This window comes from Choloepus didactylus, chromosome Y (assembly GCF_015220235.1).
Source record: "Choloepus didactylus isolate mChoDid1 chromosome Y, mChoDid1.pri, whole genome shotgun sequence".
NCBI classification, from domain to species: Eukaryota; Metazoa; Chordata; class Mammalia; order Pilosa; family Megalonychidae; genus Choloepus; species Choloepus didactylus.
Genome location: NC_051335.1, coordinates 8,804,425 through 8,818,113, shown reverse-complemented (window position 1 = coordinate 8,818,113; position 13,689 = coordinate 8,804,425). Strand labels below are relative to the sequence as shown.

The window sequence follows — 13,689 nt, the reverse complement described above, 5'->3', positions numbered from 1 at the left end:
TCTTTCTCATAAATTCTGGAATGCAAATAGGATATCTTGGCTTTCTTTTATGGGGTTAATATTTTGTGTTCTGTATTCCCAAAGGAATTTATTACAATTGGCTTTGCCACACAGGATTTTATTTCATGTTATAAAATAGAGAAAAATAACATTTTTGGTTTGTTGTATTTTACCAGTATTGGACTACCCGCCCCCTCTCCCCATTTTTTTAATGCACATAAATTTTAATCAGTCAGGTTAATGAAAATATCAAAAATTTTGAGTTAGTGTATGGCAGCAGAAATTTAATTTTTGTTGCAAATAATACTGTATTTGGTTGTTTCCATTATTGACAAGCTACTCTGCAGAAATAGCAATCACATTAAATTTTAATTCATCAGGGTCACGTTCCATAAACTTCTTGCAAGCTTCTATGGCATCCACTAATAAAGTTTCATCACTAGTTTCCCCATGGTTAAGTGGAAATGATTTCCATCCATCTAATTCATAGAGATACCCATCTATATGAATTAATGCAATAAAATGAAGATCTACTTTTTCATCTATACTTGGCATCTCAATCTGACCTTCATGGGCACTGGACTCATGAGTAACTTGAATAGCATCATAGTTCCCCAGGTATCTGGTTCTTTCTTCAGGGCTCATTGACACAGATTCTTCCAGGAATTTTTTCAAGGTCAAACCTGATTCAAAGTGCATCTTGTCTTTATTGTTAGCAATAGCATGGATCAGTCCAGTTGTTCCACAGGCATTCCTGATTGTTTGCTTCATGAAATATACTGAGGAGGTAACATCCTGTCCCAGAGATTTAATTTTTTCTTCCTCTTCTCTTCTGAAGACTTCATACTTTTCTGTAATAGGGAAGAGAAGTAACACTGCACACACTGGTCTTGGAACCATGCTAAGGAGTCCATTCCATATACATCAACAAATTGCCAGTTAGGATGTAGACCTAATTGTTTGAGAAACTGATTGGTGACCCCGGGATTAGCCTCCAGTGGCACCAGTGCTGACTGCCATGGCCGCTCCTTCCAGCCCCTCTTCAGCTCTGACAGCAGCCACCACTGTCACCGCTCTTCCCCCAACTTTTGAACACCATTAATGGAAGAAGAGAACTTATAAACACCATCTTTTAAGTTTAGAACAAAGAGAATTTGGAAACTTTATCCAGGGTCGGCTTATGGGTGTTGATTCTGTGCAGTTGTTCACAGAAAGTACTTGGCAAACCATGGATGAATGACTACATGCTTGAACTGCTGTTTGGGTCACCTCCTGGCTAACAAGGCCAAATACCTATGATTTAGTCTCTGGCAGGGATATCTACTGGCTTTTTTTCAGAGGATCTGGTCATTCTTCTGGATGTTGGCCAATCATTTGGTATTAACTTCCAAATAGCTCTGAAACCCTTGAAGATTTTTAATCCAGGTCATCCAGCCAGCCAACAAATATTTATTGAGCCCTACTTATTATGTTCCAGGCACTGGTTTAATACAGCCATGAACATGACAGATAAGAATCCCTGACCTCATGGAGCTTTCATTCTAGTGAGGTGGTGGGATGGCAGAGATACAGCCCATAATCAAGATAGAGAAGGAAACATTTAGTAGATCAGATGGAAGTAAGCAGTATGAGGAGATTTAGATCCAAGAAGAGGGATGGGGAATATTGGTGGTGGAGGTAGCAGTGTATCATTTGCATAAACTCTTTTGGAAGAAGCTCACATCGAAGGCAATATGGAGTTGTGTCTACAAACATGGGCTCTAGAGCCAGAGTTCCTGATTTCAAGTCTAGACTCTGCTATTTACTAGTTGTACAACTTTGGATGAGTTATTCCCACTTCAGGGTCTTGGCACTTGCACATTTTCTCTGCCTGGCTTTCTCTTCTCCTTGATTTTCATTTGGCTCACTTAATTCATTTAGGCCTCGGTTCCAAAATCTCCTTATGAGAGAGGCCTTCCTTAACTGCACTATTTAAAGCAACAACATCCGCTTCACCCCAGCCCCCAACCCCATCATCTTCTTACCCTTGTCAGGGTTAGTAACTAGTAGTTAGAATGATTTGAATTTGTCACTCCCTATTGGGATACCAACTCCCACAGATGCATTTTCTACTGGGTGAGCAACTCCTGCTTTGGATTCCATTTAACTCAATCTGTGATAAATTTCAAGGGATATCACCTCTTCAGAGACTCCAGGATTGATTTTCTGAGCCTGGATTTCTGCATGAGTCTGTAAGTTTTGCTCTTGTGCCGGTTCTGGCCTTTCTCTGCCTTTGCCTGTTTGGACCTGTCCTGGAGAGTTCAGATATTTGGAGCAGCTCTTCAGACCCTCAGATATTTGCTGCCCTCATCTCCCCTCCACTTTTGATATCTTCTTTAGTGGGTCTCTGCTTTCAGTACTGCATCATTAGGGTTCAAGATTAGGAGAGATTTCCTCAACTATCATATCTTTTTTTTGATTAATTTCAGTTTTATTGAAATATATTCACACACCATACAATCATCCATGGTATACAATCCACTGTCCACAGTATGATAACATAGTTATGCGTTCATCACCACAATCTATCTCTGAACATTTTCCTTACATCAGAAAGAACCAGAACAAGAATAAAAATAAAAGTGAAAAAAGAACACCCAAGTCATCCCCCCATCCCACCCCATTTGTCCTTTAGTTTTTATCCCCATTTTTCTACTCATCCATACACTAGATAAAGGGGGTGTGATCCACAAGGTCTTCACAATCACGCTGTCACCCCTTGTAATCTACATTATTATATAATTGTCTTCAGGAGTCCAGACTGCTGAGTTGGAGTTTGGTAGTTTCAAGTATTTACTTCTAGCTATTCCAATACATTAAAGCCTAAGAGGTTTTATCTATATAGTGCATAAGAATGTCCACCAGAGTGACCTCTTGACTCCATTTGAAATCTCTCAGCCGCTGAAACTATTTCGTCTCATTTTGCATCCCCCTTTTGGTCAAGAAGATACTCTCAGTTCCACAATGCCGGGTCCAGATTCATCCTTGGGAGTCATACTCTGCATTGCCAGGGAGATTTACACCCCTGGGAGTCGGGTCCCACGTAGGGGGGAGAGCAGCGAGTTCACCTGTTGAGATGGCTCAGTTAGAGAGAGAGAGGGCCACATCTGAGCAACAAAGAGGTACTCAGGGGGAGACTCTTAGGCACCATTACATACAACTTTAGACTCTCCTTTGTGGTAATGAGCTTCATAAGGGCACGTCCCATGCTCGAGGGCTCAGCACATCAAACCGCCAGTCCCAATGTTTATGACAACATCAGCACCAGTCCAGGTGAGGATGTCCAACACATCCACACCTTCCCCCAGATCCTCGGGGCTGGGGAGGGGGAGGCTGTAAATATATTTTCTATTATCTGCCCAAATTACTCTAGAATGTGTTGCTATTTCACTCCAGCCTATACTAACCTACTGTATCTCACTTCCTATTCAAAGTTCCATGCAATTCTGGTGTTTGAACAAATCGACTGTAGAGTTGTACCGTTTAGAAAATTTAGATCCTGTACCAAATAGATATCTATTCCCTTGGTCTCATATGGAAGTTGAAGTTTTAAAACACAATCAGTTTCAACCTTTACCCTTTGGCCTGGCTTGCCCTGGTCTTAACCAGACCTGCTTCATTCATATCACTAATTGAAGTCTGGGCTCTTTTTCACCTTTTTTTTTTTATTATTATTTTGACAGTGGCTATATGCACTAATACTGACATTCATATCTGCCAAGCTCTAGCTCTGATTAACTCTCATATCTTAAGATATCATGTTTGAAAATTATTTCATCATGAAAACTTTTGTTGAACTCATTAATTACCATTCAGAATGGGAAAACCTGACTTCCAGTGGCTCCCAGCATCTGCTCCCTGCCCTCCCCCCACCATACCCCACTTGCTTACTGCAAACATAGAACGGGACTTTCCCAGGCCTTGCCCCCATTCCAGGCAGAAGTAGAGGTACAGATAAGTGCCTCTTCTGCCCACCTTAGCTCTTTTTTTTTTTTTTTTCAATTAGAGACAGTGGTCAAGTCAGCATAGTACTGGCATAAAGATAGATGTACTGACCAATGGAATCAAATTGAGCATTCATAAATAGAACCTCTTGTCTATGGACAATTGATCTTTGATAAGGCTGTCAAGTCACCTCGACTGAGACAGAGTAGTCTCTTCAATAAATGGTGTTTGGAGAACTGGATATCCATATCCAAAAGAATGAAAGAGGACTCCTATCTCACAATGTTTATAAAAATTAACTCTAAGTGGATCAAAGACCTAAACATAAGCACTAAAACCATAAGACTCTTAGAAGAAAATGTTGGGAAATATCTTAAAGATCTTGTGATAGGAGGTGGTTTCCTAGACCTTACACCCAAAGTGTGAGCAATGAAAGAAGAAATAGATAAATGGGGTCTCCACAAAATTGAAAACTTTTGCACATCAACGGATTTTGTCAGGAAATTAAAAAGGGAGCCTACACAATGGGAGACAATATTTGGAAACCAAATATCAGATAACAGTTAAAATCCAGAATACATAAAGAGATCCTACAACACAACAACAAAAAGATTAAAAATCCATTTAAAAATGGGCAAAATTCATGGACAGACACTTTTCCAAAGAAGAAATACAAATGGCTCAAAAACATATGAAAAGATGCTGACTTTTACTAGCTATTAAGGAAATGCAAATCAAAACCACAATGAGATATCATTTCACACCTACTAGAATGGCCATTATTAAAAGAACAGAGATCTACAAGTGCTGGAGAGAATGTGGAGAAAAAAGCACACTTATTCACTGTTGGTGGGAATGTAGATGGTGCAACCACTCTGGAAGACAGTGTGCAGTTCCTCAGGAAGCTAAGTATAGAATTGCCATATGATCCAGCAAGCCCATTACTCATTATATACCCTGAGGAACGGAAGGCATGAATGCGAATGGACATCTGTAAACTGATGTTTACAGTGGCATTATACAGAATTGCCAAAAAAGTGGAAACAGCCCAAATGTCCATCAACAGAGGAGTGGATAAATAAACTGTGGTATATACATATGATGGATATTATGCAGCTGTAGGACAAATTAAAGTCACGACACATATAACAGTGTTGATTAACCTTGAGGACATTATGTTGAGTGAAATTAGGAGAAACAAAAAGAAAAATATTGTATGGTCTCACGAATATGAACTAACTATAATGAGCAAACTCTGAGAGTTCAAGTTAAGAACACAGGTTATTCAGAGGTAGAAAGAGGGTAGATATTGGGCATTTGATGCTGAAGGAGTCTATTATGTTGAACGTGATTGATTGTAAAGATCCAGAAATGGATAGCACAATACTGTGTGATGGTAGTACAATACTGTAAGTATAATGAACAAAGCTGTGTGAGTATGGTTGAAAGAGGAAGGGTAGGGGCATGTATGATACCAGAAGGAAAGATATAGGATAAAACTGCAACTGTATAACTTAGCAAAAAATTAGAGTGGACAATGATGGTGATTAAAGTTAGAAATATAAGAAAGAATTTATATGAGGGAAAACAAGTGAATGTCAACATTGCAAGGTATTGAAAATGAAATGCTATGTGGGAAAAAATGCAATCAATGAAAACTAGGGTCTATAGTTGACCATAACATTGTAATATTCTTCCATTAATTGTAGTAAAGGACAATACACCAAAGCTAATGTAAACACGGGAATATAAAGTAGGGGTATGGGATTCTTCTTGTTGTTTCTCCTTTTTAATGTAATTTTATTTTATTCTTTATTCTTTAATCTTTTTTCTTTTTTTCTTCCTCTTCTTTTTTTGTGGAAGAAATTAAAATGTTCTCATATAGATTGTGGTGGTGAAAGCATAATTATGTGATTATACCATGAGCTATCGATTGTTCACTTAGGATGGACTGCATGGTGTATGAATAAAACTGTTTAAAAAATAAACAGATACAAGTGCTGGTGAAGATGTGGAGGGATATACCTATTCACTGTGTGTGAGTCTAAGTATAGGGTTGTATATGATCCGGAAATCCCGTTATTTGGTACATACTTGGAAGAACTAAAAGCGGGGCACTGATAGGCCTTTACACATGGTGCTTAGGGCAGAGTATTCATGATTTGTAATGAATGGAGGCAGCCTAAGGGTACACTGATGGGTGAACAGAAGGGCAAAATGTGGTGTATACATACAAAAGAATATTGAACAGCTACAAGAAGGAATGACATTGTGAGGCATGCAACTAGGTGAGTGAACCTTGAGGACACTGTGTTGAGTGAAATAAGCCAGAAACAAAACGACAAATATTGCAAGGCCTCACTAATATGGACTAACTATAATGAGCAAATGCTAAGAATTGAATTCTAGAGCATAGGTACCAGGGGATAGAACATGGACAGAAATTGGGCAATCGATGATGCAGGGGTGCAGAGTGCTCAATGAGGCTTGTTGGTCAGGTTTGCAGATTGCAAATTCTTACAGCAGTCACATCTATTTCTGAGCTTTGACTGTTATTTAAGAGATGTTTATTTGGTACAAATTCTATATTACCTGTAGCACACTTTCTAATATAACCTGTAAGGTCAGTTTATTTAAACAACATGGTTGCATGGCACCTAGAATGGGGAATGAATCTTGCTGTTCTGTACAGGTTAGTGTGATACCCTGATGCACCCCATAGTATTTTGGCAGAAAATAAAAATGTATTTCCCTTGAGGTACAGGGGGGAAATGTGAAAATATTAAACTTCCTCACCTAGGGAATTTCTGATATTCTCGCAAGCATTGGGGACTACCAATTTGGAAGGCTGAGCCCTCGATCTTGGGGCTTGCAATGGAGAAGCTAAGTCTACTTATAACTATGGCTAAGAATCACCCCCAGAGAGCCTCTTTTGTTGCTCACATGTGGCCTCTTTCTTTTGGCCAACTCTGCAAATAAATTCACTGTCTTCCCCCCTACATTGGACATAGCTCCCAGGAATGTATATCTCCCTGGCAATGAAGGACATGACTCCCAGGGATGAGCCTGGACCTGGCATTGTGGGATTGAGAACGCTGTCTTGATAAAAAAGGGGGAAAGATATGAAATAAAATAAAGTGTCCATGGCTGAGACATCTCAAATAGTATCAAGATATCAATCTGGAGATTATTCTTAAACATTATATAGATATTCCTTAGTGTATTACAATAGCTAGAAGGAAATATCTGAATCTGTTGAATGGTAATCCAGTAGACTTGATTCTTCATAATTGTATAACTATACAGCTTTTATCATGCAACTGTGTTACAGTGAAAACCTCGTGACTGACACTCCCTTTACCCAGTGTATGGGCAGATGAGTAATAAAATAAAGGTAAAAAAAGTATAAACAATGGGGGGAATAAGGGGTGTGGGATGGTTTGAGTATCCTTTTTTATTTTTATCTTTATTTTTTCCTTTATTATGCAGTAATGACAATGTTCTAAAATTGATTGTGGTGGTTAATGTACAGCTGTATGATGATGCTGTGAGCCACTGAGTGTATACTTTGAATGGATTATATGGTGTGTAAGCATATCTCAATAAAATTGCATTAAAGAAAGACACAGATTGGCAGCATGGATAAAAAAAATGAGCCATCTATATGCTGTTCACAATAGACTCAACATACACCCAAATACACAAATAGGCTGAAAGTGAAAGGTTGATAAAAGTTATTCATGCAAAAAGTAACTAAAAAAGAGCTGAGGTAGCTATATTAATATTGGACAAAATAGACTGTAAATGCAAAACTAGTATTGGAGACAAAGAAGGTCATCACATATTAATAAAAGGGGCAATAAACCAAGAAGAAATAAAAATCATAAATATTTATGAGTAATAAAATAAAGAAAAAATACACATATAAACAATAGGGGTGCCCCAAAACACATCAGGCAAACACTGGCAAAACTGAAAGGAGAAATAAATGTCTCTACGATAGTAGCAGACTTCAACACTCCACTCTCAGCAACAGATAGACCATCTAAACAGAGGATCAATAAGGAAACAGAGAACTTGAATAATATGATAAATGAATTAGACCTAACAGACATATACAGAACATTGCACACCAAAACAGTAGGTTATACATTCTTCTAAAGTGCTCATAGATCATTCTACAGAATGGGCAACATGTTGGGTCACAAAACAAGTCTCAATAAATTTTAAAAGATTAAAATGATGCAAGGCTCTTTCTCTGATCATAATGGAATGAAGCTGCCAATTAGGTGGAGAACTGGCAAATTCAAAAATATATGGATGTTGAATAAGACACTCAAACAATCAGTGGGTCAAAGAAAAATCAAATCAGTTCATATCTTGAGACAAATGAAAATGAGAACAAAACATTTCAAAACTCAAAGGATACAGCAAAGGCAGGGCTTAGAGGGAAATTAATAGTCCTAAACACCTACCTTAAAAAGGAAGAAAGAGTTAAAATGAAAGACCTAACTGCCCATCTGGAGAAACTAGAAGAAGAGTAGCCAACTAATTCCAAAGCAAGCAGAAGGAAAGAAACTACAAAGATTAGAGGAAATAAATGAAATTGTGAATAACAACAAAAATCAATGGAATCAATACAAACAAAAGTTGGTTATTTAAGAAGATCAATAACATTGATAAACCCTTAGCTAGACAGACAAAGAAAAAGAGAGAAGATGCAAATAAATATATCAGAAATGAGGGGGGAAATTACTACTGACCCCAAAGAAATAGCAAATGATCAAAAAAGGATACTATGAACAACTGTGTACCAACAAATTAGACAACTTAAATGAAAAGGACAATTTTCTAGAAACCCATGAACAACCTACACTGACTCTAGAAGGAATAGAAGACGTCAACAAACCGATTACAAGTAAAGAGATTAAATAAATCATCAAAAAACTCCTAACAAAGAATCCCAGGACCACATGTCTTCACAGGTGAAATCTACCAATCATTCCAAGAAGAATTAATACCTATCCTGCTCAAACTCTTCCAGAAAATTGAAGAAGAGGGAACATTACCTAACTCATTCTATGAAGCCAACATTTCCTGAACACCAAAGCCAGATCAAGACACTCCAAGGAAAGAAAATTACAGACCAATCTCTCTAATGACTATAGATGCAAAAATCCTCAACAAAATACTTGAAAAACAAATCCAACAACACATCAAAAGAATCATACAGAAGGAACAAGAGGGTTTTATCCCAGGTATGCAAGAGTGGGTCAACATTAAGAAAATCAATTAATGTAATGCACCACATTAACGAAACAAAGGAAAAAATTCATTATCATCTTGATTGATGCAGAAAAGGCATTTGACAAAATCCAGCACCCATCGTGGATGAAAACGCTTTGAAAGATAAGAATAGAAGGAAAATTCCTCAACACTATAAAGGGCATATACAAAAAATCCCACAACTAACAGCATACTTAATTATAAAAAGACTGAATGCTTTCCCTCTAACATCGTGAACAAGACAAGGATGCCCACTGTCACCACTATTATTAAGTATTGCCATGGAAGTTCTAGTAGAGCAATTCAGCAAGAAAAAGAAATAAAAAGCATCTAAAATGGAAAGGAAAAAGTAAAACTATCACTATTTGCAGATGACATGATCCAATATTTAGAAAGCCCTGAAAAATCAACAACATAGCTACTAGAGCTAGTAAATCAATTCAGCAATGAAGCAGGATACAAGATCAAGAGGAAAAAATCAGTAGTGATCCTATACACCAGTAACGAGCAATTTCCCAAAGAAATCAAGAAAAGAATTTCATTTACAATATCAACTAAAACAATGAAATATCTAGGAATAAATTTAACAAAGGATGTAAAGGACCTTTACTAAGAACACTACAAAACATTGCTAAAAGAAATCAAAGAAGATCTAAATAAATGGAAGGAAATTTCAAGTTCATGGATAGGAAGACTAAATATCATTAAGATGTCAATTCTACCCAAATTGATTTACAGATTCAACACAATCCCCATGAATGTTCCAATAGCCTACTTTGCAGAAACAGAAGAGCCAATTATCAAATTTATTTGGAAGCATAAGGGGCTCCGAATAGCCAAAAACATCTTCAAAAAGAAGAACAAAGTTGGCAGGTTCACCCTTGCTGACTTTAAATCATATTAGAAAGCTACAGTGGGCAAAATAGCATGGCACTGGCATAAGGATAGACATACTGATCAATGGAATCAAATTGAGAGTTCAGAAATAGCTCCTCAGTATGGTCAATTGATTTTTGACAAGGTTGCCAGATCCACCCAATTGGGACAGAGAGAGAACTGGAAATCCATATCCAAAAGAATGAAAGAGGGCCCCTATCTCTCACCTTAAAGAAATTTAACTAAAAATGGATTAAAGGCCTAAATATAAAAGCCAGAACCACAATACTCCTAGAAGATCTTGTGGTGGGCAGTGGTTTCTTTGACCTTATAACCAAAGCACAAACACAAAACAAAAAATAGATAAATGGGACCTCCACAAAATTGAATACTTCTGTGCTTCAAAGGACTTAGTCAAGAAGGTGAAAAGGCAGTCTACTCAAAGGGAGAAAATATTTGGAAACCACATATCCAATAATATCCAGAATATATAAAGAAATCATACAACTCAAAAATAAAAAGACAAACAACTCAATTTAAAAATGGGCAAAAGACTTGAATACACATTTTTCCAAAGAGGAAATACAAATGGTTAAAAAGCACATGAAAAGATGCTGAACATCACTAGCTATTAGGGAAATGCAAATTATAACCATAATAAAATATAATTTCACCCCTACTAGAATGGCCACTATTAAAAAAAACCCAGAAAACTAAAAGTGTTGGAGAGTATGTGGAGAAACAGGGACACTTATTCTCTGTTGGTGGGAATACAGAATGATACAGCCACTGTGAAAGTTCGGCAGTTCCTCAGGAAGCTAAGTATAGAATTGCCGTATGACCTGGCAATCCCGCTGCTGGTATAAACTCCAAAGTACTTGAATGCAGGGATGCGAAGAGGTATTTGCACACCAATGCTCATAGTGGCATGATTTACAATTTCCCAAAAGATGAAACCATCCCAAGAGTCCATCAACTGATGAATGAAGAAACAAAATGTGGTATATACACATGATGGAATATTATTCGGTTATAAGAAGAAATGAAGTTCTGATGCATGCAACAACATGGATGAACCTTGAGGACATCATGTTGAGTGAATAAGCCAGACACAAAAGGACAAATATTATATGATCTCACTGATATGAACTAACTAGAATAAGCAAACTCACTGAGTTAATTTCAAGAATACAGGTTACCAGAAAATAGAATGACAGTAGAAAATGGGGAGCTGATGCTTAACTTGTGCAGAATTTTTAATAAGGTTGATTGTAAATGTTTGGAAATGGATAAAGATGATAGTAGTACATTATCATGAGTTTATTTAACAATGATGAATTGTGACTGAGATTGTGGTTGAAAGGGGAAATCTGGGGTTGTGTATGTCACTATAAGTAAAGCTAGAGGATGAAACATGGGACTGTATAACACAGTGAATCCTGTTGTGGATGATGAATGTGAATAATAATTTTCCGTGAACTAGAACAAATGAACATCACCATTACAAGGTATTAATAATAGAGTGGTATATGGGAAAAACTACACCTAAAGTAAATATAGTTAACAGTAATATTTTAATATTCTTGCAGCAGTTGTATCAAAGGTACCACACCAATACTAAATGTCAAAAATAGGGAGGTATATGGGAATGCTACATTTTTTATTCTTAGAAAAACACTACATGTCACAGAAATACCCAAATTTACTGGTCAGTTATACTGTTTTACTCTGATGCTTCTCTGAAACTGTATGCAGTCAGCTTCAGGTTGAAGCTTCACTTTCAGAAAAAAAAAAAAACCTTTGCACAAGAAGAAGGGAAGTATATAAATTATGTTATATCTATCAAATAACATAACCCTGGTAAGAATGTAAAGGTGGGACAAATTCAGTGCTTCAACTAACAAGGCCCTTTTGGACATCCTGAACTTTATAGAGCGACATACGTCTATGGGATACAAATGGTCCTTATTGTCATAAGTAGGTTTTTTGGAACCTTCCTTCTGTAATAACGAAACAAAGCCTAATTATAATTAATGCCTAAGAGATATCCCCTGAAAACTTCCTTGTTGCTCAAGTGTGGTTTTTCTCTCTCAGTCAAACTCTGCAAATAAACTTACTACATTCCCCTCTAAGTGGGACATGACTCCCAGCTATGAGCCTCCCAGGTGCTGAGGAGTTATTACCAAACATTAATCGGTGATGCATTTGGAGAAAGATCTGCATAAAAAGTGGGGAAAATAAATAAAATAGAGTTCCTATGGCTAAGAGATTTCAAGTAGTTGGGAAGGCACTCTGGAGGTTACTCTTATGCAGGTCTAAGCCAGATTCCACAAACTGCCATAGTATGCATAGCCTCAAACAAAAGTGCTCCTGAGGGCCCTAGGGATATCCATACAATACAGGCAAGCCACATGGCTACATGAAATTAACATTCCCTCAACAGGCTCTATTTGGGATCTATGAAAAGCTGTTTCTCTAATACAACAAAGTCATGTTCACTTACAAATCCCATCAAAATGCTTCTACTTCTTTTACATGAACCTATAATTTTCTGTTTACTCATTAAGTTTATTTCTCAGAGACATAAAGCCTCTGGATTGTGCCTGTGCTGGTTGAGCCCTGAAACCCTGCAAGTAGGCGGTCACTTCCCCCTTTCCAGTTCTCCTGGCCTGCCCTGGACAACTATCAGGGAGATAAGGATGGATCAGCCCCCTCCCAAAAGCAAGGAGTATCTTCAATGGCAAGCAAAATTATTCCATTCCTCTGCTCCATAACATATACATCCCTCCTCAGCTTGAAGCAGCTAGAGTGGTCATTATCCCAAATCCCTCAAGATTGAGAAATGAACAAAAATAAAGAGGGATTGTAACCACTGACTACAGTGGATTTGTTGTTATTGCAGTTATCTTGTGTTAACTGAGTAATTTGTAACATTGTTATTTTAAAAAAATGTGCTATCATCAATTGGAATAAATATTTCATACCAATGCAAGTTGTAATTGGTGGGGTGGTGTATGGGAATCCTGTTTTTCATGCATGATTGTTCTGTAAGCCAGAACTTCTCTAATAAAGAAAAAAAAATACTAATAGGGTCATTTAGAACAGATCCAAGAGCCAACTTGCAGCCGCCACTGGTGAAAAAAAATGGGAGAATTAGAGCATCAAAAAGATCTACAACACAGTTTGAGTATGGGTGAAAGGGGAAGGCTAGTGTCGTATATGTCATTACAAGGATAAAGCATGGGAATGTATAACAGCAAAACTTGTTGTGAAGGATGACTGTGATTAATTGTACAAATATAAGGTTTTTCTTATGTGAACTAGAATAGAAATATGTCACTGTTACAAGATATTAATAATAAGGCAGATTAAAGGAAAAATACAATTAATGCAAACTAAGGACTATCCTTAACAGTGTCATTGTAATATTCTTTCATCAGCTGTAACAAAGGTAGTATACTAAAGCTAAACATCTATAATGGTAGGGTTTAAGGGATATATGATTTCTTTTATTTTTCAGAGCAATGAGAATGTTCTTGGGTT

At 37.2% G+C, this 13,689-nt stretch overlaps 1 pseudogene; it reads right to left on the bottom strand.

Moving 5' to 3' along the window:
• Window positions 1–336: 336 nt before the first annotated feature.
• On the bottom strand, window positions 337–11,068 carry LOC119524007 (annotated as a pseudogene).
• Between the last annotated feature and the right edge of the window lie 2,621 nt (window positions 11,069–13,689).